The sequence below is a fragment of the Camellia sinensis genome, chromosome 13 (assembly GCF_055761805.1).
Source record: "Camellia sinensis isolate YWXY chromosome 13, ASM5576180v1, whole genome shotgun sequence".
Taxonomy (NCBI): domain Eukaryota; kingdom Viridiplantae; phylum Streptophyta; class Magnoliopsida; order Ericales; family Theaceae; genus Camellia; species Camellia sinensis.
In genome coordinates this window covers 105,668,708-105,687,662 of record NC_138973.1, presented here as the reverse complement: position 1 = coordinate 105,687,662, position 18,955 = coordinate 105,668,708, and the positions used below count along the sequence as shown (strand labels likewise).

The 18,955-nt window shown below is 36.1% G+C and overlaps 1 pseudogene; it reads right to left on the bottom strand.

Annotated features, from left to right (window-relative positions):
- Positions 1-9,518: 9,518 nt before the first annotated feature.
- On the bottom strand, positions 9,519-13,227 carry LOC145805608 (26S proteasome non-ATPase regulatory subunit 2 homolog A-like; annotated as a pseudogene).
- Between the last annotated feature and the right edge of the window lie 5,728 nt (positions 13,228-18,955).

Genomic DNA, 18,955 nt, shown 5'->3' with positions numbered 1-18,955 from the left:
TTTCTTAAATTCTTTGGTGAGAGCTATTATTCAGTCATCATTCTGTAAGTCTGGCACAGGTGGTGCCGGAGGTGGAGGTGGAGGATGTGATTGCTGCCACTGTTGTTGCCATTGTTGTTGTTGCCTCAATGTTTCTGTCATTTCTTGAATCAATCTTTCCATCCTATCCATTCTGGCAGTAGAGGACTACTCCATCTCATCACCTCTTGTTCTCACCATCTGATTAGACTTGCATTATTCTTTATACAAAAGTTTCACAAGTATGCATCTACTAAAGAGCATACATATTCGCATCATTTGCAATGCAAGTAAATCACAAACATATAGCATATAATCATTTATCTCAAAGCATTTAAGCACATTCTCAATGTTTACAAATTCCTACTCATCACATGAATGCATCCTAGATCTTTTCTAGATGCTTATTGCTCTTTTGGACAAGTTTGTGAGTTACTAACTCGTGCTCTGATACCACTCTATCATGACCCGAATCCACCCCTATGGGTTAAGGACATAACCGGACAGTAATCATGAGATTACCAACGGCCTCAAACCAAATAAAACATTTTCCCAACGGAGTTAAGGGGCCAAAACGGAAGCAACTTAAAACTTTGTCCATTGAGTTGTGCTTACATGGTATAGTAAAATCATTCCACAACATTTTATAATAACTCACACATATTCACAAAGTTAGTCTTCATCCAGGAACTTCCAGTTATACAGTCAGCCAGACAAAACTTATATAAAAAAGTAATTCATCGTTTTTGCAAATCATAGCAAGAATATACAAAAGGACAAAAGGGCGAAAACAAGTCTCGTGCGTGAGACATGAGGGCTGACTCCTCAAAACTCTGACTATCTCTCACATACTTCACTGAGGCTGGGTTTGGACGTTCCTTGGCTCACCTACAGGCACATGAATGAGAATGAGCGAAAGCCCAGTGAATAATATCAAATAAAGAAGGTACATGAATGGAGTTTGAAACAAATACATCAAACGGCCTGGGGCCCAATTCATATTTCTACTTAGTGTATCAAGTGACTACAGATTCAGACGTATCAAACGGCCTCGGGCCCAATCCATTCATTTCCTGCGGCCTTTGGCCTATTCATTCATGTCCGACGGCCTTTGGCCCAATCATTCATATCCAACGGCCTTTGGCCCATTTATTCATATCCAACGGCCTTTGGCCCATTCATTCGTATCCAACGGCCTTTGGCCCAATCATTCATATCAAACGCCCTTTGGCCCAATCATTCATGTCAAATGGCCTTCGGTCTAATCATTCATTCAGTTTAGCAGACTTATGAAACTCAAATAGGAGTAAGCAATAGACCAAATGGCATACTTCAAAATATCTTTACTAAGATATTACTCACAAGGATCTGCCGAATGGTTTGCCCTTGTGCTTGACCCTACACATTTCATAAACATAATGGGTCTCAAATGATTCAATCCGTTCTTAACTTATACATTCCTCTTTGGCCTCTTTCTTATCTTATTAATCCATTTACAATGTTCAATGCATGCCTAAGAGTTCTTAGAAGTGAAAGAGAATAGAAAACGAAACACAAAACATCTCTACAAAATTTTTGAAACAGGGCTCCCCGCTCGAGCGGACCCCTTTGGTCTGCAAAAGTACTGGTTGCCTCATTTTTACGCTCGAGCATGACTTTAGACGCTCAAGCTGAGAGTTCGAAAAATGAGACTAACGCTCGAGCGTGACTCTCCCCGCTCGAGCAGACATCAATGTCTGCAAAAGTTATGGGAGCTAACATTTCACGCTTGAGCGGTGCTTTCCCCGCTCGAGCGGACATGCCAAATTCTAGAATTTCCAGAACTGTTCTTGAAGCTCAAACTCGATATTCAAAGGCCCAAAACTCATGTTCTTGGTTCAAAAATGTGGAAACACATTATATATCATGAGTATAAAAGCAATATGAGGCCAATTGTTCAAAATCATGATCCAATTCTCAATTCATCTCAACAAAACACATAGCTTCAAAATTAAACTCCAATATACATATAACCAAACTCCATAAACTCCTTGAATTATACATGCATGTGTACTATAGACTCCAATACCTTTCCAAATGGCACAAGTGATGTTTATACTCATGAAACTCAACAAAACCATGCTTGCATGTATGATTCAACACTCAATTTCTCATATTCAACTTGTTACATGCTTGATGATGCATTTTCATGGCAATTCTACGCATGCATGTGCACATAAACTTCAATTTCATCATAATCAACACCATTCATGTTCTTGATTACCATTTAACCTTGAATTCACAAAATCACAAACTCAAACTCATAAATTTACTCACCTAGAAGTTCAAGTCTTCCAAATTCTAATTAATCCTTGAGTTAAACTCCAAGATCTTCAATCTTCTTGAGCAATTCTCTAACTTGAGCTCACTCTCTCTCTCTCTATAACTGGCACACTCTCCCTCTCTAGAGTGCAATCTCAGCAAAAATGAGCTCAAAACCATAATATGAAGCTATATAGGCCCTTATGTAGGATGGCCTAATCAAATTTTGATTAAGGCTAATCAATAGTGCTTGATTAATCATTCTGAATCTAATTATTTTGATTCGAATAAATTTTTAATTAAATTTCACCATAGGCTCTAAAAATTACGCTAATCACAATGGCGTGATCAATTTCAGTTTCTGTGACTGATAAGGCCTTCAATTTAAATTCTAAAACAGAAAATCAAACATGTTTTCCTACGACAAACAGATTGAAATTCAAAACCACATAAAACCATATAAATGACACTAAAAATCATATTAAACACATAACCACAATCATAAATAAGATCAATTAGCGTAATACGGAACATGGTTATCATATTTACACCTTCTGTGAAAAGCATAAGCCTTTTTTGAAAAGTTACACTGTTTGTGAAATAAATTTTTTCATAAAATTTACACCTTTTGCTAAAAACATATACCTTTTCTAAAAGTTTACACCTTTTTGTGCAAATACTTACACCTTTTTCTGAAAAGTTACTCCATTTGTGAATTAATTTTTTCCATAAAATTTACACCTTTTATGGGAAGTCACACATTTTCTGAAAACAAAATTTACACCTTCTGTGCTTGCATATTTTGTGAAAATATTAACACGTTTTTTGAAAATTTACACCTTTTATGAAAAATTTGCTTTCATAAAAGTTATACCTTTTGTGAAACCTTACACCTCCTCTGAAAGTTTACACCTTTCAGTGGAAATACTTACACCATTTCTGAAAAGTTACTCCTTTTGTGAAATTATTTTTTTTATAAAATTTACACCTCCTATTGGAACTTACATCTTTTTTAAAAGAAAACTTACACCTTCTGCCAAATAACTTACATCTTTTGTGAAAACATTTACAGCTTTTTTGAAAATTTACATGTTTTATGGAAAATTTCCTATCACAAAATTTACTCCTTTTTGTTAAAAAGTTACACCTTTTCAGAAAGTTTACGCCTTTTGGTGGAAATACTTACACCTTTTCAGAAATAATTTTTTTCATAAAATTTACAGCTTTCGTTGGAACTTACACATTTTCTTTTCACAAAAGTTACAACTTTTGTCAAATAACATACATCTTTTGTGAAAACATTTACACCTTTTTAAAAATTTACACCTTTTATGGAAAAAGTTGTAAATGTTTTCACAAAAGATGTAAGTTATGGCACAAAAGGTGTAAGTTCTAATAAAATGTGTAAATTGTATGCAATTTTTTTTTTTCACAAATGGAGCAACTTTTCAGAAAATGTGTAAATATTTTCCCCAAAAGGTGTACACTTTCAGAAAAGGTGTAAGTTTTTAACAAAAGGTGTAAACTTTACGAAAACATATTTTCCATAAAAGGTGTAAATTTTGAAAAATCGTGTAACTGTTTTCACAAAAGATGTAAGTTATGTCACAAAATATATAACTTTTGCTTTCAGAAAAGGTGTAAGTTCTAATAAAAGGTGTAAATTTTATGGAAAAACTATTTCACAACAGGAGTAACTTCTCAGAAAAGGTGTAAGTTTTTAACAAAAGGTGAAAACTTTTCCATAAAAGGTGGAAATTTTCAAAAAAGATGTAACTGTTTTCACAAAAGATGTAAGCTATGTCACAGAAGGTGTAACTTTTGTTTTCATAAAAGGTGTAATTTCTAATAAAATGTGCAAATTTCATGCAAAAAAAAATTTCACAAAAGGAGTACATTTTCAGAAAAGGTGTAAGTATTTCCATCAAAAAGGGTAAACTTTCAAAAAAGGTGTAACTTTTTAACAAAAGGTGTAGACTTTTTGAAAACATATTTCCCATAAAAGGTGTAAATTTTCAAAAAGGTGTAACTGTTTTCACAAAAGATGGATGCTATGTCACAAAAGGTGTAACTTTTATTTTCAGAAAAGGTGTAAGTTCTAATAAGAGGTGTCAATTTTATGGAAAAACTTATTTCACAATGGAGTAACTTTTCAGATAACATGTAAGTATTTCCACCAAAAGGTGTAAACTTTAAGAAAATGTGTAAGTTTTTAACAAAAGGTGTATATTTTATGAAAGGAAGTTTCCATAAATGGTGTAAATTTTCAAAAAGGGTATAAATGTTTTCAGAAAAGTTAAGAAAAGGTGTAAACTTTAATGAAAACATATTTTCCATAGAAGGTTTCAATTTTTTAAAAAGCTGTAAATTTTTTCACAAAAGATGTATGTTATTTGACAAAAGGTGTAAGTTCTATTTTCAGAATGGTATAACTTCAAATAAAATGTGTAAATTTTTGTAATAAAATTATTTTACAAAAGGGGTAACTTTTCCGAAAAGGTGTAAATATTTCAACAAAAATGTGTAAATGTTCAGAAAATGTGTAAATTTCCAAAATAAATTATTTCACAAAAAGTGTAACCTTCTAGAAATAGTGTAAGTGTTTTCACAAAAGATGAAATTAACTTCACAAAAGGTGTAAGTTTCATTTTTTCGCAGAACGAGTAAGTTGCTAAAATCTAATCAAACTGTATTTGTGTTGTTCATGGCAATGTGTGAGAGAAGGGGTGTTTGGGAGGGCTTCGAATAATGAGTCCAGGTCCAAATCCAACCAAATATGTCGATGTAAAAGAGAACCTGTTTTTAATATAGAGGAAAGGAAGGAGAGAGACAGACAGATATCGACAGACAGAGACTGAGATAGACATGGTTCGACAGAGAGAGATAGACCAAGATCGACACAAACAAACCAAGATTGATAGAGAGAGGTCAAGATCGATACAGATAGAGATCGGCAGAGAGAGAGAGAGACCGATATCGACAGAGAAGAGCCCGAGATCGACAAAGAGAGACCAAGATTGATAGAGACAGAAAAAACCTTTCATTTGCACCAGCGGCGGTGGCAGTGGCAATGTCAGACGGCAGTGGGCAACAGTGGCCAGCGACGGTTGGGTGGTCAACGGGGGTGAGGATTGGGGCAATTGTCGAGGATTGGTTCACTGTTCCGTGTGCGTGTGAGAGACAACAAACAAAGGGGCGGTGTGGAACAGAGAAAAAAGAGGGCCGGTGGTGATAAAATTTTCAACGTATATCGACTAAACTATTATTCGTAGATAAAATTTAGACCCTCTTTGGGAACTTATATCTTTTGTAAAAACGAAACTTACACCTTATGTGAAATATTTTCTTTCACAAAGTTTACAACTATTCCTAAATTTTACACCTTTTCTAAAAATTTACACATTTTTGTGGAAATATTTACAACTTTTTTGAAAAATTACACATTTTGTGAAATAATTTTTTTCATAAAATTTACACATAAAAAACTTACATCTTCTCTAAAGTTATTTACATCTTTTTCGGAAAAACATACACCATATTTGAAAAGTTATACCTTTTGTCAAATAATTTCTTTTATAAAATTTACACCTTTTCTGGAAAAGTAGAACAAAAGGTGTAAGTTCTATGCAAAAGGTGTAAATATGACGGGAAAAAAAATTCGAGAAAGGTGTAACTATAGACACCCCATTTTTGACCGACCTCAAGACTTTGACGTCATCGGTTGTGCACTCGATGATTACGCATGTTTGTGCTCGTTTTGAGCACCCAAAGGTCTTGGCTGAGTGCCTTGTCTTTGAGCCTCTTAACACTTTGTGTTTTGGCCTTAGTTTTTGGGTCAAACCTTGTTGCCTCTTACTTGAGGGAGGGAAAGGACTGCCGGCCACTTTTGGCATCTGCCGGCCACTTTTCTCTCTTGTAGGCCACTTGGAGTGGCCGGCCGGCTAGGGGAGGTGGCCGGCCGGCCACCTTAACTGGCCGATAGCCAATCTTTCTCCTTTTTAGATGTTTTCAAATCTTTTGAGCCAGCTATGGATGGAAACAAGCTTTAAGCTTGTCAAGCAAACTTTTGCTTGCATTGCCTATATAAGGGGAGCTCCCTCCCCCTATTTAAGGGTTCAGATTTTCCAGTGCTAAAATCTCTTTCTCTCTCTAGAATTCTCACTCTCTCTCTCTCTATATTGTGCTATTTTGAGCCTTAAAGTGTGTTTTCTTCACACATTTACACTAAGACACCTAGTCAAACACCTTCACTTTGAGATTGAGGTCCTTTGAAGCTTGATTTTAGGTCTTGAAATTGGTTTTGGCTCAGAATTGTTGCCATCTTGTTGCTGTCTTCAAGGGTAAGCTTCTTTCCCTTTTAAGCTTGTTTTTTGTATACTAGTTTAGGCCACCTTTGCATGCTTATTTTGTCCTAGTTGTCAACTGCAAAAAACTCTATTTTTAAGTGTTAAAATTGTTGTTTGAGGCCCTGTGGGAGTTGGGGGTGTTTCACCCCCTTGTATGCCTTATTTGCTAAGCTTTTGGGCCATCCTTTAAAGCTTTTGGTACCACCTCATTTTGGCCCTTGAACCACTGAATTCCAAAGGAATTTCAGTGGTGGAAAGGTGGTTTTGAGGTCCCAAATAGGAGGGAGCGGTCCCCTCTCCTCTTGTCTTGCTTGCTTATGTTGATGGCCCACCAAATGAGCATCTGTTTCTACTTCTTCGTGGCTTTGTTCAAGCATATTTTTGTGACTTTTTAGACTTTCCATAACTCTATTTTTTGCTTGTTTGATCATTGGTTGCTCACATCTTACACCTCTAGTGCAATCTTGCTTGTTAGCATGGTATGCTTCATGAGTTAGTCCATTGTTCTAGCATGTTTTAGCTCTGTCTCAGCATGTTTTTACTCATGTTTTGCCATGCTCTAACTTTGTTTTGAGTGGTCTTGGCCCTTTGAGGCTTGCCTTGCATGGTTGTGGTGTAAGTGGCTTTGACTAGCTTTAAGTTTTGAGGCCTTTAACATGTTATGCATGTGATGTTTTCATGGTATGGCACCATTTACACTACAAGAAATTGCATTTTTCGCAACGCAACAAAATATGTTGCTAAAAGGGAAAATTCGTTGGCAAAGAGTTTTGCCGACACACAAAGCTACGTTGGCAACCCGTAGGCAAAAGTGAGTTGGCAAAAGTTTTTGCCGACGAAATGATCATTGCGTTGGTAAAAGTAATACCTTTAGCGACGAACATAGTCGTCGCTAAAAGCCTCCATCCATCGTTGGCAATTTACCTTGCGTTGGTAAAAGTCATTCAAATATGATAATTGTGTGACACTTTTCGCGACACAAATTTGCATGGGCAAAAAATATACTTTTAGCAACAACATATGCGTCGGCAAAAGTAAACTTTTGGCGACACATTTAAGTCGGTAAATGTTGCCATTTGCCGACGATTTGTTTGTCGCTAAAGCTTTACTTTTGGCAACGACAAATTGACATTGGCAAAAAATACACTTCTACCAACACAATATGAGTGGGGAAAAGTAACTTTTAGCGACACATTTACGTTGGTAAATGTTGCCATTTGCCAACGATTTGATTGTCGATAAAGCTTTAGTTTTGGCGACGACAAATTGACATTGGCAAAAAATACACTTTTAGCAACACAATATGAGTGGACAAAAATAAACTTTTGGCTACACATTTACCGACAAGTTATTTGTCGAGAAAACTTTACTTTTTAACGACGACAAATTTGCAGCGGCAAAAATAATTGAAACTCATTTATAATTTTTTAAAAGATTTACAGTTTTACAAGAGGCATCCCTCAGGCACCACTATAACAAACTAATAACATTGATATGAAATTACACAAAATACCCCTCCATACCCTTCAATCCAAAACACCAGCAGTTGCCCGAACTTACACCTAATGACAACCCCCATTAATGAAAACCTAATCTATTACAGATTGGACAAAAAGTCCTGCACCCTTCCAAACATCAACAACACCAGCAAACATCCAACAACAACACCGCAGCACCTCATCGTAACAATCACCATCACAGCAGCATCACCACAGCATCTCAGCAACAGCAGCAACATCACAGCAGCACCAGAAGAATAGCAGATTAGTATAGCAGATCAGCAAACTGATTCAACATAGATCATCACCAGTTCAGAAAACCATTTCAACTCAGCAACCCAAACAAAATCATATAACCAAATCAGAATTGACGCAGCAGTTTACCTCATTTACCAGAACAGTCAGAAAACAAATCAAACAAAACCAGTAACAAAACTATACAAAATGCTCAGAAATCAGTTTACCATGTTTGTCATCCATCAATTGTTCAAACAGCCCTCAAAATTATACAATTCTTAGTAACTTTTAAGCCATCAAGTTAACAGAAGTTAAGTAAAAATTCAAACTAATTCACTGGCTGTCATGTTTACACTAGGAGAGTGAGTCATATAAAAACACTCAATTCAAGTACACCACAATGTTTACCAAGCTAACCTTATACCAATGCACTGGAAACAGTAAAAGTAACTAAGCTTTGAGATTGTCCATACACCACAATGTTCACTGATGGCTCTCTTCACTGCTTTAGAATGTGACTGGTGCACTGAAATATGAAACAAAGTCGAATCATTTCACTCAAAACCATTAGTGGCAAATTTATTACACTCAAATCATTAAATTAGTCATGAGAAAGTCAACAAAATGCTTCTATAATGAAGGTACCAGTAAACAAGATCAGAAACCTTGACCTCCTTCCCCCACCATCTGCTAGTGGAGAAAGAAAAGAAAATATATATATATCCATCCCTACAATAAAATACCCGAGTAATGCACAATTAAAATCTTGAGATTGTTAACAACTCTCTCCTTGTATTCCTTGCCGCTTATTCTAGCTTCTGTAGGAAGCAGGTCTAGCTTCAATGGAGTCTGCAATCAATCGGAAGATGGTCACACGAGGGTGAGGAAGATAAGAGGAAATTTATGCACCCAACAGACTGATCTATAAAACCAAATAGACAACAAACCAGCTAGCAAGTTTGATGGCATTAGTATTACAACAAATGCTAATAAATGCATTCAGGTCATAATATATGCTTAGTATCTCACACAAAGAACAATACGGTACGTGCATTATGTTGCAATATGTGATTTGTTATGTCCACGTTCTCATGAGATTTGGTTGTTTCTCTAGGCTTCAGTCTTGAATAAATTCTACACTAGCAAGGGATAGAATGTAGTACTTCTCAGTAGCAAGCTCCACTCTATCACCAGCAGCCAGAAGAACCGGTGTTGAGTGGGTCTGGAAACCAGTAATGGTCTTGGGTCGACCTGCCTGGCCAACAACATCGACAGCTTGGCCCACCCGCACAGGTACTGACAGAGGTTTCAAGTTCTCATCTACTGTCAGTAGCATTCTTGGTTGTAGTATTGAAGGAAATATATAACATAATCAACCATTAGTAGTAGTGTGTTAACAGCCCAATCATTAAAAGCAATAGAGAGTGAGATAGAAGTAGACAAACTGTTATAAACTGAGACCAAACCTGCATTGCCAAAACGAGGAAGTAAAGAACATAATGATATTTCCCCAATATGATCGCTTTCATATCAAGACATGCATGCAGTAAGGTTACTATTCCAGCCAGTGCCGTTCTGGAAGAAAAAGATGAAATACATACAGAAAGTGAGCCGACAGAAAAGCCAGAGGTATGACTTAAAAATACTTCTCCTCACAGATACTAAAATTTATTTATTCATTTAATTGCAGAAAAGAAGGCTAGATCATAATCTAAAAACTTCATATTTGTAACCCTGTCTCCCAATATGCTTTATCCCACAAATTATTTATTTATTTATTATTTTTTTATAAATAAAAATGTTTTACTCCACATGACAGCCTTTTAACAACTTTGGACAAAATAGCCACATTACAGATTACAACAGTAAACAAACTTTGCAGACAATACAGATCATATATTCCTTTAGCTCTACTGAATGATTTACCCTGTCGAAGAAGTGAATGCATGAAGCATTTGACACCATTCTTAACCCAACAGAGCTGTAAGCTGAACTTATTTGGATCATCTGATTTAATCCTCTTCCAACACTCGGCTGTATCTAAGACCAAAACTTCTCTTATACAAAAGATGCTCATAGGATGACGAATTTTTTGTTTGTTTCTAGTGTGTTTGGAAATTCCATATGAATGCTATTGATTCATTTCTAGAATTCCATCACATAAATAATGTGGAATAATTCTTCTTTCAAAAATAAATCTCTTAAATGGGAAACAAACCATTGTTCCCCTGTATACGGGATATTAACTAAAAGCGGAATGAACCACTTGAAATGGTAGGTTTAAACTACATGGACTAGCTTAGGTGCCATCAAAATTCTAACAAAAAACCTTTAGATTCAACTGAAACATCCCAATTAACGGGTCAGTCTTGATGTGAAAACTACCACTTTGGAAGAAGTCTCCCATTGTTGAAACTTGTTCATCTCCCGCTGGATATGTATGTATGTGAATCAGTTCTAACCCACACCCTAAAATTGAAAAGTTAATATGGGGGAGAAGAAACACTTACGGGGATAGCAAAAAGCGCTCAGAATGATATGGAGCAAGAGTCAACAAGCCTTTTCCTAAATGTACAAGACCCTGGGCAATTCGTACCTGCACAAGTGGCCAACACAAATCATTAAAACAGAACCCCTTAAAAAAATAAAAAATAAAAATAAAAATAAAAGAAAGAAAGAAAATCTGAGATGCACTGTGGAACAAATTCCAAGAGAAACTTACACAAAAAAGGAGGCTAGCTTCTTTGTAGTAGTAACTCGAAAGATTGCGAAGCATGCCAGCTATTCTAGCGTTGTTGGTTCCAGCACCAATCAACCCTAAGGAGATGACGCCAGCCTATAGAATCCAGATAAATATGTCAAGATTTAGGCTGTAACTAACAAGGAATCGATAATACTAACTATAGTCCTAATATATTATATGAAAGAGAGAATACCATTGCTACTTCTGTATCTGTATCGTGACTAAGTCTGTTTAATGTATCCATAAAATTGACCTGGTCAGAACATCCAATTCATAAATTAGCTCAACTGCAATTCAAACACCAGTTCCAAGGTTGCTCAGCTTGGAAAATATCACAGCATAATTTACCTTAGGGTTTGATATACAAAGAAGACCAAGAGCCAAAGGAACAGCCCTTCGGATATTCTGCTCTCCATACTGTAATAGATGCTCTAATGAGCGAATAGCCATTTCAAGTCCCAATTCTTCAGCCATTGCTACCATAGCAATTCCAAGTATAGCTGGTCCCTGATGGGTTTCTCCCTTCTCAAGATGTTGGGCACATTGACCAAGAAGGTGTTGGACCTATGTGAAAATAAACAGTAGAGTGAGTTATTTCATCTACATAACAGTCGACTCCAATTTAAATTAAAGGGGTTGGAGTAAACACCTTGAGCACATTCCCAGTTCCAGCATAAGCACAGGAAAGTAGGGTCATGTCATAATATTTCCTAATTTTCACATTAAATGTCTTAGAAACCTCTGCTGTTGCCTCCACACTTTACTGTTAAACGACACAATGGGATTCCAAAGAAAAAAAACACAACAAAAACGAATGATGTAAATAAGAATCAAGTCCAAAGTCTACAAGGTGTTATCAACAATAAATAAATAATAATTTTCAGATGCACCACCAAATTTTTTTTTTTTAAAATTATCACAATTTGAAAAAGAATAATCTGTGATAAAATAGAAAAAAAAAATTAAAAAACGCCACACAGCTTGCATTTTTTAGTTACCTGCTTCCCAAGGTATAGAAGGCCAAGGCCAAGAGGCAAAAGTCGAGTGAGGGGCTCCCCCAATTCTGATTCACTTCGGTCCATTAATGCAAATATCATTGCCTGAGCAACCTCTTCATTACAGGAACCAACATATACCAAGGCCAATGAAATAGCAGTGAACGCAATCACATCAAGAGGCACTTTGTTATCTCCAAGGATAGGAGTCAATTTACTACGGATCTGACAAATGATTTAGATTAGTCCGCTGCAACGAGAAATAAACATATCAAACAAAGAAAGTAGAGGAACAAGTCAAATGATGTTTTTGCATTCCACAGATACAAGATAATTAACTATGGAACTGAGAAAAATTATAAATTAATCAACATCAACTTTAATTAAACATGTTGTACAAAGAGAAGGGAAGGTATCTTCCAGTACTCATCAAATTTTATCTCTCCCTCTCTATTTGTGTGAATTCTGTAACTTCTGTGATGAAATTAACAATCTATGGTAGAATAGACAGAATGATTCCACTGATGTGCCTCTTGAATCAGACATAGTATTGTTTCCATGGCCTACCAAGAAACCACCAGTTAAAAATGCAAGGAACCTCACCTGCTCATTTTGGGCACCAGCATAAGCATGGCCCAGGCCCATTATTGCACCGATTCTGACAGAAGAATCCTCTGTATCTATATAATCAGCAAGAAGTGCCAATGCCTGAAAAAAGAAAATTTAGGATTTCCAAATACATAACAGTCACAGACTTGTGTACAGAAAAATGCCACACGATCACAGTCATTCTTGATACCGCAGTTCACAATACCAACTCCCAACAATGCACCGGCTATGACATGGTTGTCATTACTGTGGAAATACTAGTCAAGTTGGGCAAGTCCAAAATCAACATCCCAAAGCAGAATCATACCCTATAAGGAAAAATGGTGATAATCCAGCAATAAAGAAACTTGGACCAGCAAATAGACTGAAAGGGGAGGGGAACATACCAGACTTGCTGCAGCACTGGCTTTTCCGTGATCTTTATTCTCAACCTTTACAATTTCCTTCTTTGGCAAAAAGCCAAAATGAAATTTGTACATCTAGCGTAGTTTATATGCATCGTTAAAATAAAACTTACTCTCCAAAAAATTATAAAAGGAGAGACAACCTAAACATTTTCTTCACTTGAATCCTTCAAAACAGCTATTAAAAGAAGCCTTTTAGTTTTGTTGTTTGTTGTTGCAGTAACACTAGAGGGTAAGGTTTAATAAACTTTATATCAGCAAGACTGCTCCATTTTACACTAGAGGGTAAGAGTCTCTCTCTCATTTTACTTGTTTCTTCCAACCAGGACTGCTCCATATCAGCAGGATGCAGTAGTGGTGGGTCTATAGGCCACAATCTGTGGGTTGGTGCAGACCCATATTCTTCATCCTACCCAATGGTGACCAAATACCAACCAGTGGCCCGATTTAAGAATTCTCTTAATTAGAGGTATAGATTACAAGGATGAGTGCACTGTGGCATTAGTTTGCTCGTGGAAGATAAGGAGTTCCATTATGCATAAAGACTACTATATTATTCTAATTTGTTAACCACAAGTCTAACAGATATCTTAATACAGTTTTCAACGTTCATATAATATTCAAATTCATTATAGGCTACGAACATATAATACAAATGACAAAATATAGCATGCATACATAGTCTAGTCTAAAAATAAGAATATACTAGTTGTTACCTTCCCTTCAAGATGCAAGCCTGACAGGTGCAACTTCACCCACATTCAGCAACCCATTCTCTTCCAGCAAGTATTGCACTCATATCATCTGCAGTTCAAAAATTCATCCCCAACTCCAAAACCTGCATTTAAAGATTTGTAATGAATCAGACAGATCCTTCAAGGTTGTCACTCCCGAAGTATTTATATCTGTCAATTTATTACTCCTAGATTCTAGTATCCGAGTGGCCTAAGAGAAAACGATGTAAGATTAACAAAATTAAATAACAAGTTTAACATATGAAAGAGACAACAGCTTTCAGTTCATACGTCATATTTACTAGCAACAAATGAAGAGACATGTTCCTCCATGCATCCCCATTGTTGCTGTTGTTGAGAAACTGACCCCAAGATGGTCTTGTGCAGCCTTTTAAGCTCTGATCAAGCTGTGAACCAAAATTCAGAAGCAGCCCTTGGTTTTCTGCTTCTAATTTATTTTTCTGATCTGTATAACTTTTAATTTTAGTGAGTGCCTGAAAGCAATGCAGCTAAAGCACAAGAAAGAAGCACATTAACGCATGTAAGGACATACAAGTTCGAAAAATTTGTGCTTAGTAGTTATGCTAGAAATTGAACTATGTAATTTGATTAGAACATCCTAGGATAGGGTGTTTGTTCATCGATGTCATGACCTTGTGATCTCCAAAGCAACAAAACAATGTTACAATATTCTAGTGTCACTTAAAGCTATTTCTTGTTAACCATGGAACCTCACTACTCAATTGTTTACTCCTAGCCAAGGGATTTTTAGCCCAATGGTATTTACCCCAGCACTCTTATTTTAGTTTGGATGTTCAAACCTCGCCTTTTTAGCTCCTATCTATTCCACCCAGGACCACCACCACTTAGCGACTGGCTCTTTCCCAATACCATTAAGAGTAAGCTTTGGTAAAGAAAACCAGGTCCACTATTTGTTGCCTGCAAAGAAAATTTACAAGGTAAGAAAACTTCATCATCAGTCTGTTAGAAAATACTGTCAATTGCAGTTGTAGGTAGTTGTACTTGTTTGCATAGAAAGCTTTGGTAAAGAGGAGTCATTAAAATCCAACATTCAAATCAGAAATTAAAAGAAAAAAAACCTGGATAAAGGATGATTACATCTGAATCAGTGATCAGTCATGCAGTGTGTCAACTAGAAACTACAGGTTTAGTGGAAAACAATTTACCTCATACATAATGTCACTAGCCGCAGCTTCAGAATGCAAAGGCGATGGAAGTGAGTAGACTATCGCCTTCAAGATGGTTTTTTCCCTTTCCTTGTTTGTCTCCATTAGTGCCCTCTCTAACAATGCTTTTGCCTCTGGATTAAGCTCGGTAATGAACTTCAATGGTGATGGCCATATGAGAGGATCTGGAGCTGACGGGTTCAATAATGCTGCACATGCTGCATGCTTGTGCCTCAAAGCAACCATGTAAGGTATCCTCCTGCCAAGATATCAGCTGGTAACAATCATTTCATTCACAAAACATTCGAAGCTAATGTCTCCACTCATTTAAAATACAAATAGAGCAAACTTCCCACAATATTGGAAGTATTAAAAACAGAAAAATAGCAAAAAAAAATTTCAAGTGCAACTATGTCAAAAGTTCAGTGGAACTCCAGTGGTGATTGCCAAAAGGAAAATGTCAAAATGTCATTTTTTTAGCAATGTTGTTCCAATGGTGCAAATGCCATTTTGGCACATTTAGATCATTGCTTAATTCTGTCCAATGGATGTCTCACATCCAGACCATTGGATCAAAACCCTCTCTTGGGTAAGTTGAGTTGGCACAAATGATGCACAAGATTTGGCAATATAAGTTTTTAACAGACCTTTTGGCAGGCCACTAGAGAGGATTTCTTAGGTGCAGCCACCATATAATTTGGCAATAGCAACCATTATACAAGCCCACTGAAGTTGCTCCTTCTTAGGTGTCAACCATATCTTTTGTTAAACCATACTTGTCAAAGCCTCAATCCAAATTCTTTAATGCCATCATGTCATCGTCAACAATCTCAATAGGAACCAATTACTCTCGATTTTCGTTATGATTGAGCATGAAGGCTAATATTGTTTAACCACACTAGAAATACGTAGATTGTAGCACATTCAACTCCATAGAAAGGGAATAACAAGGGGGTTCAGACACTGGTATAACATTAATTCCATATTGAGTACTCAAAACTAATTTCAGCATCAAAGACCTTGAAATCACCTACTCCGTGTGTCAGTGGATCTGGTCTGCATCAATTATCATATAGTTCTTTCTAAAGTCAGGAAAGAAAGAAAAACTAAAAAAATTAAAAATTAAAAATAAAAAGTTTACCCAGATGAATCTCTATGAAGTCTATCAGCCCCCCAAGCAAGTAATTCCCAAACACAATCCAATGAACCCCCACGAACTGCAAAATGAAGTGATATAATCCCAGGGAAACTGCAAACAGGACTCTTATAAATATTAATGACAAATTAAGAGTGCGATGACATTACACTAGAAAACCTTCAATAAGAGAGTTTTACCCATATCCTCTAGAAGATGCACAAACAAGAGCCCCACTGTCTAACAACATATGAACGCACCCCGGCCATCCTTGTCGGGCTGCCAAGTGCAATTGGGTTGCTCCATTTTTATCTCTTATATTCACAAACCTTGCAAATTCCCTGCCATCAACTCCAAATCAAACCAAACAAAACAACCACAGCTTTAGCAACTTCATGGATATTCTCTACACACAAGCATATATGAGTGTGTGTGTGCAGAGAGAGAGAGAGGGTCACCAGGAATGTGCAACAGAGGTGGAAAGGGTAGCAGAAAGAATAGCTTGTAGGCAATCTAGATGGCCATAGAAAGCAGCATAATGCAAACAGGTTTTTCCATGGAGTGAATCAAACATCAAAATCTAATGAAATTTCATACACAACCAATGATCAATTTATCTTCTACAATTCAACCAATGATAGTATTTGTTTGCATAAAAAACAAGTATTGCAAGTGGGGGCGACATAGGCTAGCGGTAAACCGGGCCCCTACCGCACAACCACCGCATACTGCCAGCCATATATGTCTAAGGGCGGGCCCAAATTGCTAATGGTAGGGACAGAGAATAAGCACAGAATCAAAAATTGAACAAAGACACCTCTCTACCTCTAATCTAATCTAATCTTACAGTGAGGAAAATGACAGTAACTACCAAAAATAATTGCCGAGACAATAAAAGAGATGTGTGCGGTGTGGAGGGCTCACTCCAATTGATTATATCTTCCTGTTATTTTGTGATGGTAATGAAACGGGATGATTCAAGATGCTTCACAGGGCTCACACTCTATTGTCAGCAATTGCACCCATGATTGCAAAAATTTCACAATGTGAATTGTAAGGAGTAATCATGACAACCAAAATAAATATTAAAAAATTAGAAACACATCTGGTTATTTATAGTCACATAACAATAATCAAATTATTTATTTAAACATTGCCACAAAATCTTTTTTTGTATGAAATGGGGCTATAACTTAATTCTCATTATCTCAAAGAAGTTCGAGGCAAATGAACCCAAAAAAAAAAAAAAAATCATTTTGATATGAATGATCATCAGAGAAGTGATGAACCAAAATAGAGCCAGCATATTCAAATAGTTATCTTGCCCAACCAAATTGCCCATTTACAAGTTTATTTACTTTCATTACAAATCTTTGAGGGGCCAAGCTGTGTGAGAACATGTCTGTTATCAAATAGAATTGCAATCCACGAAAAATAATTTTAGTTTAGGTAATGGTCATAGAGCAACTGCAAAATATGCAATGGCCTTAAATAGGTCTAAATTCCATGAATTTGGCTGGGAAATTCATGACACGTCTTCATGAATAATTTGTAAGATTTTAATTTATCATAATCAAATCTTTCAAAGTCTATTACAAACAATAATTTACCATTTGTATTGCTAATCAGTGCTTGTTCATTGTTCAATAATTGCATCTACTAGCTTTTCAATTTCATTAATAAGTGCTTGTTCATTCAAGCACTTAGTGCCAAACAATCAGGTTAACAAAGTGCTTTTATTTATTTATTTTTTTTATTTTTTTTGTAGGATACATCTCAGTTTTTTACCTTTAGCATCTTCTTTGCCTTCTCAATTTCAAGATGAAATGGATGGCTTGTAACAAAACCCCCTTCCATATTTCTTCTTTTGGGATGGTGACTTTCAACTTCACCATCAATATGTTAATCGGTTATGACTGAATATTTGTTCTAGCAATAATCTCTTGTCTCTTCACTTTATTTATTTGTTTTTAATTTGCCTATAATTTTCTGTTAACACCAACCAGCTTTTTGACTTTAAATGAATAGATATAAATAAAATATATTATTCTATATTAAATATTTGTATATAAATTCTATTGGTACATTATAGTATTACCTTACCTGATTTTCTCTCAGTGATGTCAATTTCCAACTAGCCAAACAAACAGGCTTTGTCAAACGGGCCTTGTGATTCTTCATGTTTATGGTCCTACGATGTACAGTCTGATATGACATCATCTTTGAGGAGAACAAGTATATTCCTACAGGCTAAAGCATATTACTCACTAAAAATAGATCTAAAAGACATGAAAGGCAATTGTAAAGAAAGGAAATGACAGAGACAAACAGTAAAAAGCCTTTTGCAGAGACAAACATGATATATATCAACTCAGAGAATAACAATTCCTGCTGGTCCTATTGTGAAAGTTTTGCACCATCGTTATCTTTACCAAAACACAAATGACAAAAATGCCTAATAGATGGTTGGTCTAAATGAGAAATTTCAACGAATTACGAAAAAAATTTCTTAGAGGAGGTGGATGGCCCCATGATCACATTGAAAGTCTATGATCCGTTTATATCTAAAATACACTTGACTACTACTGCAACCCGCATTACAACACGGTAATGACTGTTAATGAAAAGGTCTATTGTCGTGTTCACATTTTAATTTTTTTGAATTCATTGATCACAGCCCTATCACAGGTTCACCATGAATTTCCATAAAAGCAACATTTCATTTTATCAAAGTGAACAATTTTAGG